At 48.0% G+C, this 17,798-nt stretch overlaps 1 protein-coding gene and 1 pseudogene across 6 annotated transcripts in view; one reads left to right on the forward strand and one right to left on the reverse strand.

The window, feature by feature from the left end:
• Window positions 1-283: 283 nt before the first annotated feature.
• Window positions 284-1,796, reverse strand: LOC120364996 (keratin, type II cytoskeletal 8-like; annotated as a pseudogene).
• A 6,682-nt stretch (window positions 1,797-8,478) lies between these two features.
• Window positions 8,479-17,798, forward strand: part of TSPAN11 (tetraspanin 11) — an 81,278-nt gene continuing 71,958 nt past the window's right edge. For 5 of the 6 annotated variants that reach the window (XM_074403020.1, XM_039472371.2, XM_039472372.2 and 2 more), the window contains exon 1: window positions 8,479-8,764. The gene's annotated coding sequence lies outside the window, so the exon portion shown is untranslated. The other variant, XM_074403021.1, reaches the window with a different exon arrangement.

Genomic DNA, 17,798 nt, shown 5'->3' on the forward strand with positions numbered 1-17,798 from the left:
TTAATCAAGGTTTTAGGTGTCCGGGTTTTTTTTTTTTTTTTTTTGACAGTTGTCCGAGCTAGCTGAGATTTTATTTTTATTTTGGACCAAAAAAAAAAAAAAATTGAATTGTTTTGCAGCTGGAGGCATGGGCAAGGGGGGGTCCCCAGGCAGTAAACTCCCGGCGGGTGGGCTGAGCATCGGGTGGGTGTCCTGTTCCCTGTGGTCCCCTGCACAGCGGCCTCCCTCCCGGGCTCTGGGGCAGCCTCAGGAGGGGCAGTCTGGGAGGGGCTGTTACAGCTGTTCACTTGGGCAGGACGTCAGAGGACTCGGACACCAGTCTCCCATCGTGGGTCTCAATCTTCTTCACAACCACAGCCTTGGTGGAGCTGGTGCGGCTGACGAAGCTGGAGCCCCCACCAGAGCCAAAGCTGGAGCCCAGGCTGTAGCTGAGGCCGGAGCTTGTGAGGACCCCATAGGCAGAGCTCAGACCACCTGCATAGCCGCTGGTGGTCTTCGTGCGGATGCTCATGTTCTGCATCCCGGACTCTAGCCGGCTCTCCTCGCCCTCCAGGAGCTTGAGGTAGGTGGCGATCTCGATGTCCAGGGCCAGTTTGACATTCATCAGCTCCTGGTAGTCACGCAGCTGCCGTGCCATGTCCTGCTTGGCATTCTGCAGGGCGTCCTCCAGCTGCTGCTGCTTGGCACGAGCATCCCTGAGTGCCCAGCCCCTGCGATGCTCAGCATCTATAATGGCGGCCTCCAGGGAAGCCCTCTGGCCTTTGAGGCCCTCGATCTCAGCCTGAAGCCGGCTGATGTTCCGGTTCATCTAGGAGATCTCAGTCTTTGTAAGCTGCAGGCCATCCCCGTGCTTCCCAGCCAGCATCTGCAGCTCCTGGTACTTGATCTGGTATACGCTCTCCGCCTCAGCCTGGCTGCGATTGGTGATCTCCTCGTACTGCGCCTTGATCTCAGCGGTGATGCTGCCCACGTCCAGGGAGCGGCTGTTGTCCATAGACAGCACCGCAGATGTGTCAGAGATCTCGGACTGCAGCTCCCGGATCTCCCCTTCATACAGCTGCCTGAGGAAGTTGATCTCATCAGTCAGTCCTTCCAGGCGAGACTCCAGCTCTACCTTGTTCATGTAAGCTTCATCCACATCCTTCTTGATGAGGACAAATTCATTCTCCATCACTGTACACTTATCGATCTCATCCTCCTACTTGCTCTTGAAGTCCTCCACCAGCCTCTGCATGTTGTCAACCTCCGCCTCCAGCTTCAGCTTCTCCTGGCCCAGATTCTCCAGCTGCCGCCTAAGGTTGTTGATGTAGCTCTCAAACATGTTGTCCATGTTGCTCCTAGCCCTCTTCTGCTGCTGCAGGAGGCTCCACTTAGTCTCCAGCATCTTGTTCTGCTGCTCCAGGAACCACACCTTGTCCATGAAGGAAGCAAACTTGTTGTTGAGGGTCTTGATCTGCTCCTTCTCCTGGGTACGCACGGCCTGGATGTTGGGGTCCATGTCCAGCTTAATGGGGTTCAGCAGGCTCTGGTTGATGGTGAGGGCGGTGATGCCTCCCATGCCCATGCTGCTGGCTCCAGCATAGCCTGCACCCAGGCCACCACGCGGTGATGCCTCCCATGCCCATGCTGCTGGTCCCAGCATAGCCTGCACCCAGGCCACCATGGAAGCCAGTGCTGCTCATTTGGGAGAAGCTCAAGGAGGTCAAGCAGGCACTGGGTGTGAAGAAGCAGCTGCTGAAGACCCCGGGGCCAGACGTGGACACATTGTAGGACTTCTGGGTCATCCTGATGGACATGGTGGAGGCAGGTGGGTTGAACCAGGGAGTGATTCCAGGAGGAGCGGAGAAGCTGTTTCTTGGACCTCCTTATTTCTTCTTTTATCAGTTTAACATTTACACATCCTACTTCTATTCTTCCAATAGTTACCATTAAGTTTTTTCAGCAGAGGAAGCAGATTGTTTTATCTGCAATGATGTGTGATTGTCACTTGATAACTACTTTATCTTGTCCATTTTTGGTTATTGTTACCCTTTAACTAATTTTAAGTTAAACATATATTTTCTCCCTGTGTAAAAACTAATACATTATAGGTTTGGTCAAATTTCTTTGACTGCATCCCCAATCCCAGTCTTTTCTCAAGAAGAACTATATTTAAGTTTAAAACATTATTTTTTATGTGTGTCTATATGTACATATACATACATATGCATCTGTACGTGTGTATGTGTGAATGTCTACACATACATACATATATGTCTACATGTATGTATGTGTATGTGTGAACATATCTATATGTGTGTGAGTGTGTGTGTACAGCTACCAAAAGAAATACTTTCTGTGACTCACTCTCTAGGAATTTGCCATAAATAATTGAGTAAGTAGGCAAGTATATACATGAAAGAATATTTCATAACAATATCATCAACATTTTTTAAAAATTAAAAACATCCCAGCTAGGCACGTGGCCCATGCCTGTAATCCCAGCACTTTGGGAGACCACAGTGGGTAGATCACCTGAGGTCAGGAGTTCGAGCCCAGCCTGGCCAACGTGGTGAAATCCCATCTCTACTAAAAAATACAAAAATTATCTGGGTGTGGTGGTGCATGTCTGTAACCCTATCTACTCAGGAGACTGAGGCAGGAGAATCAACTTGAACTTGGGAGGTGGAGGTTGCAGTGAGCCAAGATCATGCCACTGCACTCCAGCCTGGGCAACAGAGTGAGACTCAAAAAGAAAAAGGAAAGAAAATATTCTAAATATTCATTCATAGGATATTGGTTAAATAAATTGTGGTATACCCATATATAACATTTAATATGATGTATTATATTCTTAAATCTATTGACATAAAAAGCTGACTATAGTCTCAAATTTTAAAAAATCAGATTACAAACACATATTCACAAACACACGATTAAAAGATATTCACCAAAATACAATAATACAGTGATTTTTTTTTTTTTTTTTTTTTTTTTGAGACGGAGTTTCGCTCTTGTTACCCAGGCTGGAGTGCAATGGCACGATCTCGGCTCACCGCAACCTCCGCCTCCTGGGTTCAGGCAATTCTCCTGCCTCAGCCTCCCGAGTAGCTGGGATCACAGGCACGCGCCACCACGCCCAGCTAATTTTTCGTATTTTTAGTAGAGATGGGGTTTCACCACGTTGACCAGGATGGTCTCAATCTCTTGACCTCGTGATCCACCCGCCTCGGCCTCCCAAAGTGCTGGGATTATAGCCTTGAGCCACCGCGCCCGGCTACAGTGATTATTTCTGATAGGTAAGAGTTCAAGTGACTTTTTACTTTCTCATTAAATATTTTATACTGATCGAATTGTCTAAATGAGCATAGGTAGAAGTTAGTTACACTTCTGAAAATATTTTTTTAAAATGTAATCCCTTCTTTCCAAAAAATCTTACATAAAATCTTAAATAGAATAGTTGCTCCAGGAAAATTCATGATATTTATTCAAAGTGACCTTGGGTCCAGAGAACCTGCCTCCTTACAGAAGCAGGCTTTAGAAAGCTGTAAATAATTGTCATTTTATATGTTATTTATATATTTGCTCAGCTGTCTATACTTATGTTTTTTGTATACTAGATGTGCTTTTCTGTTTTGCCTTCACTAATGTTCTCCTGGGAAAGAACCAAGCTGTAAGTTCCTTCATGTAGAATGCCAAGAGAGCACAGACATTTGAGCAATGCTTTTGACACTGCTGATGAAGATCAATATTTCAAGCACTAATTAGTGCAACTAATGTTCTTGGTATGATTGGAAGTATGCCTGAAAACAGTTGAAAAACTTCTACTTGTAACATCTTTCTCGTGAGAATTATACCTGAGACTGTGAGGTTCAATTCCGTAGTCATTTCTTTACCTATTAAGCCCCAGGTATTATTGCAAAAATCAGCAGGCTCAGTCATCAAGTTCATAGCCAAATGCAGGCTGCATTAAAGATAAGCCTAGCTGATCAATATTTAACATCTGTTCATTCCCCAGTCCTTCCAGAAGAAAGACATGCTGAAAAATGGCTTTTTAGCTCTATTTTTCACATGGATAAAAAACCAAGGCTACTTTCTACTCTCTAACAGAGAAGAAAGAATCTTAAGAGGAGTTTCTCCCCATGTTAAAGATGGAGAAGCAGGCTGAGACTAGCTGTCTCTGATGTGTCCCCTGAGGGGAATGTTTTTATTAATGTCTCCAAGAACCTAGCTGTTCCCCCTCAGAATGGCTCAGTCGAGAGTTTATACAGCGTACTTATTAAGGCCATATCAGGACAGCAGCTTAACCAAGCATGAATGTCAGCCAGGCAGGAGTAGCTTCATTTCCTTGCAACCCTCCTAGGTTGTGACTAGAAATTGTTTTGAAAGACAAGCTTGTGCTCAGAGAATGGAGAAAAGCAAGTTTTACAGTTCCTGACCTATGATGATTTACTGTATAACCTGAATGCCAAGTTAATGTGCCATATATCCTGGGGATGCCAACAATAACAGATCATTCTCCTCACTGTCCTCTGTGTATGTGTGTGTGTGTGTGTGTGTGTGTGTGTGTGTGTGTGTGTAGCCATCCACAAAACAAGAAATGGTATTTTCTGTGACTCCATTTCTAGGAATTGATATAATACTGTTGCTGGGTAGAGAGGCTATCAGGCCCTGTGCTGGCATGGAGCAGGGTCTCACAAGATCTACACTGTATCACTAAGTAGCAATAGATGTAGGTCATTTCAGATAAAAAAAAAAAAAACAAAACAAAACAAAAAACAAAAAAAAACAAGGAAGTCTAAGTTTTGTTTTGTTTTTTTCTAAATTTCTAAAGGAGTCTCTACAAACTTTATCACTACTGCATCCACTGGCAGATCTCCCTATCAGACATAAAGGCAGGGAAATAGTGCCAGAGCATGACCTAAAAGCAGAAGCTGCCAGCTCCCAGCCAGGGACAGAAGATGAGCTACAGGCCTGGGGCTGTCTTTGTCAGTTTGTGTTGCTATAAAGAAATATCTGAGGCTGAGCAGTTTATAAAGAAAAAGGGTTTATTTGGCTCATGGTTCTACAGACTGTACGGGAAGTATGGTGATAACATCTGCTTCTGACAAGGGCCTCAGGAAGCTTCTACTTATGGGGGAGGGTGAAGAGGAGCCACATATGCAGATCACAAGTTGGGAGAGGTGGCAGAGAGTGTGGAGGAGATGCCAGGTTCTTTTCAACAACCAGTCCTCACGGGAACTAACTGCAAGAACACTCTCGAGAATGGCACCAAGCCATTGATGAGGGATCCACCCCCATGACTCGAACCCCTCCCACTAGCCCCTACCTCCAACACTGGGGAGCAAGTTTCAACATAAGACTTGGAGAGGGCAAACAAACCATATCCAAACCATAGCAGGGGCACAGGGGCATAGGCCTCCATTGGATTAAAACTCTCCTTTGAAGGATTTCACTTAGCCCCTTCCATTTTTTGTCCAAATAAGGGATTACTCTTCCCATTTTGCCAGTGCAGGAAATGAGACCCAGACTTTGCCACGTCCTAGGTTTGTGATTCAACCAATGCTCCATGCTCATGAGAAGCTGCTAAAATGGGACACTGTGCAAACAGGAGTTGTTCTGTACATTCTCACAGCTCCATCCAGTCTCTGCAGTACTCAACCTGGCAGATAAACCGCCTTCCTCATAAGACCCCAGAACAACAATCAAAATGGAATCTTTCCAACTCCTACCTCATCTTCCTCAAACTTTTTCTAATCCAAGCTGAATTCCTATCTCTGTTTTCATAGATGGTGGATTCTCAATCTTCCCCCTTACCTTCTTCAAGTATGTTTGGTGAAATAAGATGGAATAGGTTAGGATATTGTTAGTGGTGCAATTCTGGTAGAAGAGGTTCATTCCTTCATAAAAGGTGAGGACAAAAGAAAGCCAAATCAAAAGGTCTAGGAATTAGAATTCTAGACCTGTGTGGTCTGATAAGGTAGCCACTAGCCACACATGGCTACTGAGCACTTAAGATGTGCTACATGCAACTGAAGGGCAGGATTCTTTATTTCATTTAATTAACAAACAAATTTTAAAACTGACCATTGGATTAGATTGTTGGAAAGCCTAGGTATGTATGCAGCAACATAGGCTTGTAATTCTACTTCCCCAACCACAAATACTATGAAATCTAAATGCACATTGAATATTTCCAACGAAAAGGTAGTGTCTGAACTTAGATGTGCAATACACATAAAATATAACCAGAGTTGAAAGACTTAGTAGGAAAAAATGTAAAATAGCTTATTGTTAATTTTTCCTATTGACACATGTTGAAATGATATTTTAGATATACTGTATTAAATAAAATATATCATTACGATTGCTTCCACCTGTTTATATGCATTTTTTAAACGTGGCTCATGGAAAGTTTTTAATTACATATTATATTTCCACTGGTTCTCCACTCCAGATGTTTAATGTCACTGGGGATAGTGCTGGAGAGGGAATACCCTAGTCCAGAGCTTCATTCCTCACTCACCCTCTCCTACTGCTAGTCACTCCAGATCATTTTCCAATCCTCACCTTCCTCGGTTTTTATATTATTAATTATGGTGAATATTGACTTCCCCTCACCCTTACCCTCTTCCAGCAATCCTTCCCTCCTAAGGCCTACTCCAGTCTCCTCTCTTCCACCTGGCTTTTGAACATTCATATTCTATAGGAATAAGCTTCCTCTTCGCTCCCCTTTTCCCAGGCTCTTCCCTGCACACTACCTTCTCTGAGTCTTTCTGATCATCCTGTTTAAACTGCTCCGTTAGAGGTCAAGGGGAGCGGCATCCGGGCATGTGCTCATTCAGGCCTCCACTCCCACAGGCACTTGAGGGGTGGGTTTTACCTCCATTCCACCTTTTCTTTGTCTCCCGTGCCCTTTCTCAGTGCCCCCGTACCTTAGGTTGGATTTCTAGGAAACAGACTCTGCACGGAGATGAAGATCGGCACGTGGGAGGTCTCCTGGGAGGTGCTCTTGGGAACACCACCTTGGGAGAGTGAGGGAAGCAGGATTCGGCAGAACATACACTTGAACGGTGCTGCTTTCCACAGAGGCCTCCGCGGATCCCTTGGGAAGCTATGGAGCTGGGGTGGCCCTTCAGGACCCTCCCTAATGGAAGGAAAGAGATGAACCTTTGTATCCCCGCATCAACCAATTGGATCCAGATGCCTCCCCAACCCCGAAGGAGTGGCAACCTGGTTGATACAACCCATCACTCACATAGTTATCTTGAACTTGCCCAGAGATCTCCTAATTTCTAAATCTAAACCTGTTTTCTTTGGCGTCCTCCTCTTTGGTGTCCCTGCAGCTCGGGCCCCCATTGAACACCCCTCTTCTCCTGGGCCCTGTCACCCCGCAAAGTCCTGACCCTCCCTCATGGTTTCTCCTGATGGTTTCCGTTCCTTTCCTGGGCCTCCTCTCCATAGACCGAGGTTCTGTCTTCAGCCCCGTTCTCTCTACCTTTTCTACCCTCTCCTTCCACCTCTCGTGTCTGCCCACCTTCTTTCCAGACGATTCCAAAATTTGCAACTCTTGCCTCAGCCTCTCCCATGAACCCCAGAATCACCTTTCCAATTGCATTTGCTGGATATCTGTCCCTGGAAGAAGGTGGCTTCTTCTCCAGTCCAACTTGCCCCACACTAAACTCAGGCTCACATCACTCCAGGTTCTCTTCCAGGCTTACAGCCCGTGTGCTCCTCCCGCACCACGCGCAGCGAGCTCTGTAGATTCTCCTTTGCCGCAGCTTCCGCACTGATCCCCCAGTTAAGGTCTTCATCTCACGGGACTATTGCAATCATCTCCTTTCCGCGAGGCCCCTCTGCGAAGCTCTTCTCAGCAGCCAGCCCGGGTATTTAGAACACTGGTGCTCCAGGTGCAGTGGCTCCGTCAGCATTCCCTGCCTCCCGTGGCTTCCCTACTCTAACAACTTGCTAAATAGGTAGTCTTACTCACTGCAGCTGAGTTTCAAAAGAACTCTGTTGGATAAGCACGAGGCCCTTGTTACTTTGAGAAACACGTAATACATGCCCCACTGTTAGGGCCGGTCCAGTTAGAGCCAGCTTTGCACCGCCACCTAGGCACAGCAGGGACAGATGGCCTCTCCTCTCTGCTCTTCCTTTTAGCTTCAGAATAGAGAGACCTTGATTCTCCCCGGGGCCCAGAGAATGTAAAGCTGATGGTCGACAGGACTCCGAGAGGGACAGGGCAGTGATGGGGGTGGTGACGAAAGGGAATGGAGAGGCTCTCTCTTAGCAGACAGGCTTTGGGAACCCCCAAAGGCCAACCTCTCCCAGGGGCCAACAAACGTAGGCGGCAAGGAGACCTAAGCCGGGAGCTGAGGAGGGCGGGGATTTTCAAAGCCGCTCCGCTGCCCCCCGCAGGGATTCCCCGGGCAACCACACAGCTGCCTCGCACTCTTAATTCCCTCCGCGTGCTCTGAATCGCAGAAAGCCCAACTCCCAAACAAAGAGCCGGCAGCTCGCGTGCGGGGCTCCTGGGCGCGTCCTGCCGGCGGGGCTGGGAGAGCCGGCGCCGGTGCGTCGCGAGCGCGGGCGGGGGAGGCGCGAGGGCCGCAGGAAGCCTCCGTGGGCGCGGGGGCGCGGGCCGGGCTGTCCGCACGCTGACCTTCCCCGGCTGGGAGGGACGAGCACTGGCTGCCAGCGGTGGGCGGCTGGGCGGCCCCGGGAGCCTCTGCTCTCCGCCTTTCCAGGCGCTGCTCCCGTCGCCGCGTCCGGAGCCCCTGGCCGGGTAAGTGCCGACGCGCGCCGGGGGAGTGGGGGCGCCGCGGGAGAGGACTGGGGACCTGGCGAGGCGCCTCCGCTGCCCGCCCCGCCCGCGGTGCCGACCAAGATAGACTGTCCCGAGCTTCCCCTGGGCAGGCAGAGGGGAGCCGGCTGGGGATGAGAAGTGGAGGAGGCAGGAACGCCTCGGACGCTCGCGGGGCATGGGACACTCAGCGCGGCGCCCGTAACTACGCGCCTGTGTCTGCTTTCTGCACTTGTGCTTTGGGAGAGAGCTCTGGGCCTCTGCGGGCCTCGTGTCGTCCAGCGTGCCTGAGGTATGTCTGTCCTCTTGAAAATGTCATTCTTTGTCCACCCTAGCGGCCGCTCATGCGGACACCAAGATGACAGACCCAGCGTTGTCTTAGCAAGACGCTCACGGGGGCGGGGGACCTTGCCAGCGTATGCAGGGGTTAAGTGCTGGCAGCTGCTGTATCTGGTGCACCTGGCTTTCAGAGGGCCTGTCTGCCTGTGCAGGGGTGTCCCCATGTTCCCTGGGCATATCTGTGTATTTGTGACAACATGGCTCTGTAGGCCCTGTCACCTGTGTTTTTGTGCCCATCCTTGCACGTGCAGTTGGCCGGCTCCATGTGAAAAGAAGGTGTGGAAGGTTCTGGGGTATATCCTTTTCACCAGCGATATGTGCAGTGTGCACGTGTGTGAATTGGCAGGAAAGTCTGAAAGGGAGGCAGCCCAGTTGCCCTGGGCGGGACAGCTGTGTGTGCAGGAGGAGTAAATGTTCCAGAGGTCTCCAGTTGGTGGCAAGTAGTGGGAGGTGGGGAGAAGAGGCAGCTTCTGGAAAAACTCCTAAGTGCACTCTGGAGCATAGGGTGTGTGCCGGGCAGAGCGTAAGGAAGAGAATGAGGGTGGTATTAGGCCAAAGTGGGTAGTCTGTGTTCAGTTTGTGGGCAGCTGGATTGTAGTGGAAAGCAGCAGTTGAAGGCTGGAGACAGGTTTGAGTCAGCACTTAATGGTTGTCACTGGGTCAGTAGCATTGTTCCCTGGACAGGTAGGTCATCTGGGGTTCAGTTGCTTTGCGTGCAAAATGAGAGTAATAACCACTGGCCCACCAGTCTCCCAAGGGACTGAAGGTTCCAATTACTTAATGCCAGGGAAGTGCTTTGATGGTGGTTAGAACTCTTAAGGCGAGGGGCCCTACTGGCCCACAGGTGCCCGGTTGGTGGTCTGGCTAGTGCTTAGGTGGCCCAGAGCTGTTTGGTTTGTGGGTAGCAGGGGGAGGCATTTACATGCTGCTTCCCACAATATTCAGCACAATAGAAATTTTACACCCAACTTTGGACTCGTGTAAAATATGTACAGGCCTGTGTGATTCCCCATAGTTCCTGTGTGAATGCCTGCTGCAGAACGAGAGGAAAACTGGCTTTGATGTCTTTAAGTCTCCCTAGAATACCTTGAGTTTCCAGAGAGCCTTTCTCCAGATGAGCCCAGGCTGTTTATACTCACCAACTTGCTTTTATCTTTATGCTGCCAAATGAAGCGGGAAGGAGCACCCTCCACAGTTTGCAGTTTGCAGCCAGAGACAGGAGATAAAGAAGCTTTCTGGCCAGGCATGGTGACTCATGCCTGTAATCTAAGCACTTCGGAGGCCAAGGCAGATGGATTACCTGAGGTCGGGAGTTCAAGACCAGCCTGACCAACATGGTGAAACCTTGTCTTTTATTTAAAAAAAAAAAAAAAAAAAAAAAACTTTCTCAGCCAAGCTCACAGGTCTAGGCTGTCCACCACAGAGTTCTGTCTCTTGGGTTACAGCACCTTCAGACCCAGGGCCAACCCTGGACTGGGCTGAAGAAGGAGTGAGGGCATGCACAGGCAGGGTACGGTGGCTCACACCTGTAATCCCAGCACTTTGGGATGCCGAGGCAGGTAGATCAAGATGTCAAGACATCGAGACCATCCTGGCCAACATGGTAAAACCCCAACTTTACTAAAAATGCAAAAATTAGCTGGGCGTGGTGGCGTATACCTGTAGTCCCAGCTACTCAGGAGGCTGAGGCAAGAGAATTGCTTGAACCTGGGAGGCAGAGGTTGCAGTGAGCTGAAATCTCACCACTGCACTCAAGCCTGGTGACAGAGTAAGGCTCTGTCTCAAAAAAAAAAAAAAAAAAAAAATGTCGTATACAGACAGCACCGAATTCCAGGATGTGGTTGGGTGGTTTGTCCACCCTCGGATGTCACCTGTCACTGAGACTTCTTTGCATGTGGTAGCTGTGTAGTAATGTTCGTAAAGGGAAAGATCATTGGGTGGGGGATGCTGGCAACCCAAGTCAGGTCCCAGCTCAGCTCCCTGCCTGGAGAAGGTCACATCACCTCTCTGGGTCTGCTTCCTCTTTGGTCCAAATCAGGGCATCTTTCCAGATTATCATTCCAATTTCAACTGTGTTTTGCTTCCTCAGAGAGGCCTTTCCTGATCCCCCATCTAAAGTAGCCACCTCACAGCCATGATGACATCCTTGTTCCCTCGTAGCTCTTGCGACCTGTCTGAACTTAGCTCTGCCACATCCTACTACAACGTGAACTCACTGGAAGTGGGGCTGCCTTTGTGATGTTACCTGCTGGCTCCACCTAGAACACAGTAGATACTCAAGAGATATTATTGTGTGAACAAGTGAGTGAACAAATTAATAAGGGGGTGTGCATGTGTGTTTTTCTTTTTTTTTTTTTTTCTTTTTTTCTTTGAGACGGAGTTTTGCTCTTGTTACCCAGGCTGGAGTGCAGTGGCGCGATCTCGGCTCACCGCAACCTCCACCTCCTGGGTTCAGGCAATTCTCCTGCCTCAGCCTCCTGAGTAGCTGGGATTACAGGCACGCGCCACCATGTCCAGCTAATTTTTTGTATTTTTAGTAGAGACAGGGTTTCACCATGTTGACCAGGATGGTCTCGATCTCTTGACCTCGTGATCCACCCGCCTCGGCCTCCCAAAGTGCTGGGATTACAGGCTTGAGCCACCGCGCCTGGCTACATGTCTGTTTTTCAAATTGTACTCCCAGAAGCTTTCAAGGTCAAGAGCAAGATCCATTGGCAGGCCTCCAGGTCCCTCATACCAGCAGTTTGGGGTCAAATTAAATTAAATTACATGTCAGCTTCCAGATAGGATCTCCTTTGAAGAAAGGGCTCTCCCACTAAAATAAAACTAGAAAACCATTGCACTAGAAGACTTAGAGGGGTCTTTCAACTCCAAGTAAAAATAACAAACAGTACTGCAGTTGGAAGAAATGGACGCTTGGCCCTCAACGAGGATTATAGGCAGGATTCAGATGTGCAAAGTAGTTATTCCACAAGCCATTTCTGCTTAGCCATGGAATTCATCCTATGGCTTTTTTATTTATTTATTTATTTTTAATGACGTCTCACTCTGTTGCCAGGCTGGAGTACATAGTGCAATCTCAGCTCACTGCAACCTCCATGGCGCGCGCACGCGTGTGTGTGTGTGTGTGTGTGTGTGTGTGTGTGAGAGAGAGAGAGAGAGAGAGTGTGTCAATCTCAGTCACCAGGCTGGAGTACAGTGGTGCCATCTCAGCTCCTTGCAACCTCCATGGCCTCTGCGTGTGTGGGGTGAGGAGGGAGAAGGGAAGGAGGGAGGGAGGGGGAGTGGGACTCAGTCTTGGTCACCAGGCTGGAGTACTGTGGCGCTATCTTGGCTCACTAAAATCTCTGCCTTTCAGGTTCAAGTGATTCTCCTGCCTCAGCCTCCCGAGTAGCTGGGATTAGAGGTGTGCACCACCACACACAGCAAATTTTTGTATTTTTCGTAGAGACAGGGTTTCACCATGTTGGCCAGGATGGTCTCAATCTCTTGACCTCACCACCCTCCTCCGCCTCCCAAAGTGTTGGGAGTACAGGCATGAGCCACCACTCCCGGCCTCTTATGGCTGTTTTTATGCTGCTGGTTTAATTTCCTGAATTTTGGTCAGAGTTAATACAGAAATTTTGCTTACAACACAGCAGCAAGGGCTATGTGAGAACTCTGACCCATCTAGGTGTGAGACAGGTACTAGATAGGGAGGACACGGAACATCTGCAAGGTGGACCAGGTGTGCACCAGACATTTGAGAGCTACCTATCTGGGGTGACTCTGTTGTCATCCTCTGTTGAGGGTATTCCCAGACATACTGCCCCGACGTGCCTCATCCCCAGCAGATGCCCACTCAGCATTGTTTTTCTTGAGTAGTTGGTGTGCAGAGGAACTCTGGTCTCTGAGCGATTGCTGAGCCTAGAGAACAGCCACATGACAGAACCTGGCTGTATTTACACATGATGCCCCTGACCTGTATTTATAGCAGCCATGCTTCCTGGGCTTTCCAAGCTCTCCTCCACATGAAACAGTCTCTTGTGTTGCCATTCCCTAGAAATACACTGGGCAGCAGCAGCACAGCTGCTGTGTTCAACACCGTGCCTGGGTCTGGGGCACCGAATCTAGATTTACCACCCTTTTCTAAGCCCCGCAGGAGGAGCATTAGTGACCATACCCATGATGGAGGAAGTGGTGGTGTCCTGTTTGGTTGGCTTAGGTGGCTTGTTGAGGAGGGAGACTGGAGAGAAGAGTGGGCAGTAGAGAACTGGACCCTCCGTTCATTCCTTTTGTTGCTGCCCTTGCTTTGTGTAGATGCCCTGCTCTGACTCTGGTGGGTTTCTGGGTTCATAAGGTTTATACCCACAAGACAGCACTCCACAGGGTAGAGAGAGTTGGGGAGGGGCAGCAAATAGACACAGTACATGTGTGTTTTCCAAGTGCCTGCTGCGAGCTTTGAACCTCCAGGCCCTGACCTCTGAGCACTAGTTGCTGAGGGCATTAAACTCATTTCCAGGACGGACGAGAAAACAGCTGAGTGCGGACTAAGTGGCACTCACCCAAGCCCCAGCTGGAGCTCTGAGAGGGAACATTGTGCAGAGAGTGCAGGCAAAGGCTGCCCGCAGCAAGGGTGGCCAGAGAGCCCATGTCTGGGGCCAGATGGTTCAGGCACAGATCCTGGCTCTGCCCCTTCCTCTCCGTGTGACCTTCTGTGTGTTACGTGACCTTGTTAAGCTTCAATTTCCTCATCTGTAAATCGAGGAAATGACCTCAGCTCCTAGCAGGGTGCATGGATGCCTGCCTAAGCTGAACTCAGGAGAGGGGTACAGAGCACCCAGGTGTCTGATGACCACAGTGAATGGGTTTGAAAATGGGCTCATGGCAAGGAGGGGCCTTGAGCGGTCGGTGACTACTGTGGGACCTTGTCTGATGCTGGTCTCCCCTGTAGTAGTCAGGTCCGTGGCATCCTGCTGGGTAGGCCCCAGGCCAGCCAAGCACTCCCTTTCTCCCTGGGGTGCTTTTCCAGCTGGCCATGGGAGCTCCACTCACAGCTATGGAGAAGAAAGTGGCTGCATCCTGGCAGCTTCTCCCTCCTTCTCTCACTGTCCTGCACAGTGAACAAGCACATGGTCCTGCCCAGAGGCTTAAGGATCTTTGCCGTAAAATACCAAGAACTGGGGATGTTATAGAGGTTCAGGAAATGAGAATTGCTCTGATGGTTCCCTGGTCTGTTTTGAAGCAGGGAGTAAGGGACCCTCCCTAATGATAGTGTGGGATAAACACCCCAGTGGTTCTCAGCCGTCTCGACTTAGGTATTCATTCTTTTTTTTAAACATATACTTCATGTTTTGTCCACCAAACTTCAATATACATGAGAATTTGTTTATCTTAAAAAGATTAATAATCAAAGACCCTATAACAGATAGTTTGATTCCTTTCTGCGTGATAGATACCAGTTGAGGTCATTCGCTAGCAAATGCTAGTGTTTAAAAGGCTCAGAAGGAAAAAGGACAAAGGACAGAAGCAGACTGGTGTTGTCTAGTTTGTCTGAGGTCTGGAACAGTTAGCAAACATTTAATCACAGAGCTTGTGTGGTAGCTTCACTGAAGCCTTTTTGTCAGGTAGAAGTTCAGGTTTCTATAAGCATTCTTGAAATACTGTAAAGAGATTTCTCTCTCAGAGCTGCCTTTTGTAGATAAGCACTAGGGTTTTGACAATTGGAAACCATGGTCTTATATTCTGCTTTTAGAGTGCTAGGAAGGGTGTGGTGGCTCATGTGTGTAATCTCAGCACTTTGAGAGGTTGAGGCAGGCAGATCTGAGGTCAGGAGTTCAAGATCAGCCTGGCCAACATGGTGAAACCCCATCTCTTTTAAACATGAAACTTAGCTATGCGTGGTGGTGGGTGCCTGTAATCCCAGCTACTGGGGAGGTTGAGGCAGGAGAATCATTTGAACCCAGGAGATGGAGGTTGCAGTAAGCCAAGGTCACGAACCACTGCACTCCAGCCTGGGCGACAGAGCCAGACTTCGTCTCAAAATAAATTAATAAATAGAAGAATTGGAGTCCTCATCCTATTTGAGAATAGAATTATGTTTATTGACTTTTTATCCCTAGCAACTAATACAAAGCTTGGCAAACAGGAGTTCAATAAATGTTCATTAAATGGACATTTCAGGAAGGAGCTCAACAGTCATCACCGAGACTGTGCCTTGAGGAAAAGTTCCTCAACCAGAGCCAGATACGTAATTTGTGGGATCCAGGGCGAAATGAAAACATGGAACCCTAGCTCAAAACACGGGAAAAGATACCATTAAAGGTATCTATACCTCCATAAATACAAGTCCCTTCCCTTCTTCCATGATCTTTCTCTCAACTTGTCATGTGGTATTTTAATTTACTATTTAAGGATATTTAAAGAAAAATTAAAATTTTAAGTTATTAGCATGAATTTTACTGTTCATCCTTATGTTGTGCAATTCCAGTTTAAAAGACTATGAGCATTTAACGTGTAGAATCGGCAAACTACACAATTCCTATTTCATAGCTCACATATGCACATGTATTTTGTTCTTGTCAGAACAGTGGCATTGCTATGCTCAACTACTCATCAATGCACTCAACATTGCTAACTCAACTGCTTTTATGTCACTTCTGGATACCCAGACATTCTACCAACACTCTCTACCTTCAGCCTAATGTTAGGAAGGACTAAAAGGAAAAAGAACTATCCAAGGCTGTCTTTTCCGTCTATGTCACCATTTGCATGTAAGTAGTTGGTTATTGTGGGAAGTAACACAAGAAAGTATAGGACATGGCCAGGCACAGTGGTTCATGCCTGTAATCCCAGCACTGTGGGAGGTCAAGACAGGCAGATCACTTGAGGTGAAGAGTTGAAGACCAACTTGGCCAACATGGTGAAATACCATCTCTACTAAAAATACAGAAATTAGCCAGGGGTGGTGGTGTATGCCTATAATCCTAGCTATGCAGAAGGTTGAGACATGTTAATCACTTGAACCCAGGAGGCGGAGGTTGCAGTGAGCCATGATTGCACCATTGTGGTCCAGCCTGGGTGTCAGAGTAAGAGGAAGACTCTGTCTCAAAGAATAAAAAAATTTTAAAAGGCCAGGTCAGTGGCTCACACCTGTAATTCCAGCACGTTGGGAGGCTGAGGCAAGCAGATCACATGAGGCCAGGAGTTTGAGACCAGCCTGGCCAACATGGCAAAACCCTATCTCTACTAAAAATACAAAAATTAGCCAGGGCCAGATGTAGTGGGTCACCACGCCTAGCCTAGGACTCTAAAAAAAGACCCGTAATCACAGCACTTTGGGAGGCCAAGACAGGCAGATCACTTGAGGTCAGGATTTCAAGACCAACCTGGCCAACATAGTGAAATCCCATCTCTACTAAAAATATAGAAATTAGCCAGGCCTGGTGGTGTGCGCCTGCAATCCCAGCTACTTGCGAGGCTGACGCAGGAGAATCGCTTGAATCTGGGAGGCAGATGTTGCAGTGAGCTGAGATTATGCCACTGCACTTGAGCCTTTGCCACAGAGTGAAACTCCATCTCGGACAAAAAAAAATTAGCTGGGCGTGGTGGTACACGTCTGTAATCCCAGGTACTCAGGAGGCTGAGGCACGAGAATCACTTGAACCTGAGAGGTGGAGGTTGTGGTGAGCCAAGATCGTGCCACTGCACTCCAGCCTGAGTGATAGAGCCAGACTCCATCTAAAAAAAAAAAAAAAAAAAAAAAAAAAAAAGTATAGGATGTCATAGTGTTCCTTGTTTTTTCATGTTTCTTAGAATTTGTAACTTACTTTCTGCATATGAACCAAGTTCTGGTTCCAACCCAGAGCATGACATGCTTTCTCTGTCACAAGCAGATACCCTGCCTTTGAGGCTCTGAGCGCCCGTGCATTGCGGATCCCTAGAATTCTGTGCTCATGGGCATCATGAACTCTATATGCAATTCACACAGCAAGGAAGAATGGACACTCATGTGCATATCTCCATTCATGTTCGTGTCCCACTGTTCCATTGGACTTCACTTTCAAAACACGCGTTCAAAGATAGAATTATTAAGAATTTCAGCCAACAGCAGGGCATTAAACCAAGGGCAGGGCCCTTCCAAACATGAGGCCCTTTGAGTCTACACAGGTTGCACAGCCATGGAGCCTGCATGGCCTCAACCCTTGGCTTCCCTTTGGGGTCAAATTTTTGGATGGTGGCCCAGTTAGAACGATTCATTTCAACAGATGAGCCATTCGCAAGGCTTAGGCTTTCAGTTGTTTTTGTCTTTGGAAAATGGTAGACACTTCGTTTCTATATTCAGGTCTTCACTCTTCTGCTTTACATCATTTATGTTTTGTAAAAGCTTAGGTGGTTTACTAACAGGTGGTGTGTTTAAAAGGCTCAGAAAAGAAAATGATAGGAGTAGAGGTGGATATTGTCCATTTTGTCTGAGGTTTGGAACAGATTGAAAAGCAGAGAACTCCTAGGAATTCTTAGGACCATTCAAAGATACCTGCTCACTGTTCTAGGCTTGATCATTTTTATACCAAAGCTGAGCAGATAGGTTGAGATGAAGGAGGAAGGGAAAGAGTGGCTTAGTTGTGAAAGGAGTGTCCTTTGGTGTGGAAAGAAGAGAGGTACAATGAAGAGGACATGAGAAAGTGCCAGGTAACTC

Source organism: Saimiri boliviensis, chromosome 7 (genome assembly GCF_048565385.1).
Source record: "Saimiri boliviensis isolate mSaiBol1 chromosome 7, mSaiBol1.pri, whole genome shotgun sequence".
Classification (NCBI taxonomy): domain Eukaryota; kingdom Metazoa; phylum Chordata; class Mammalia; order Primates; family Cebidae; genus Saimiri; species Saimiri boliviensis.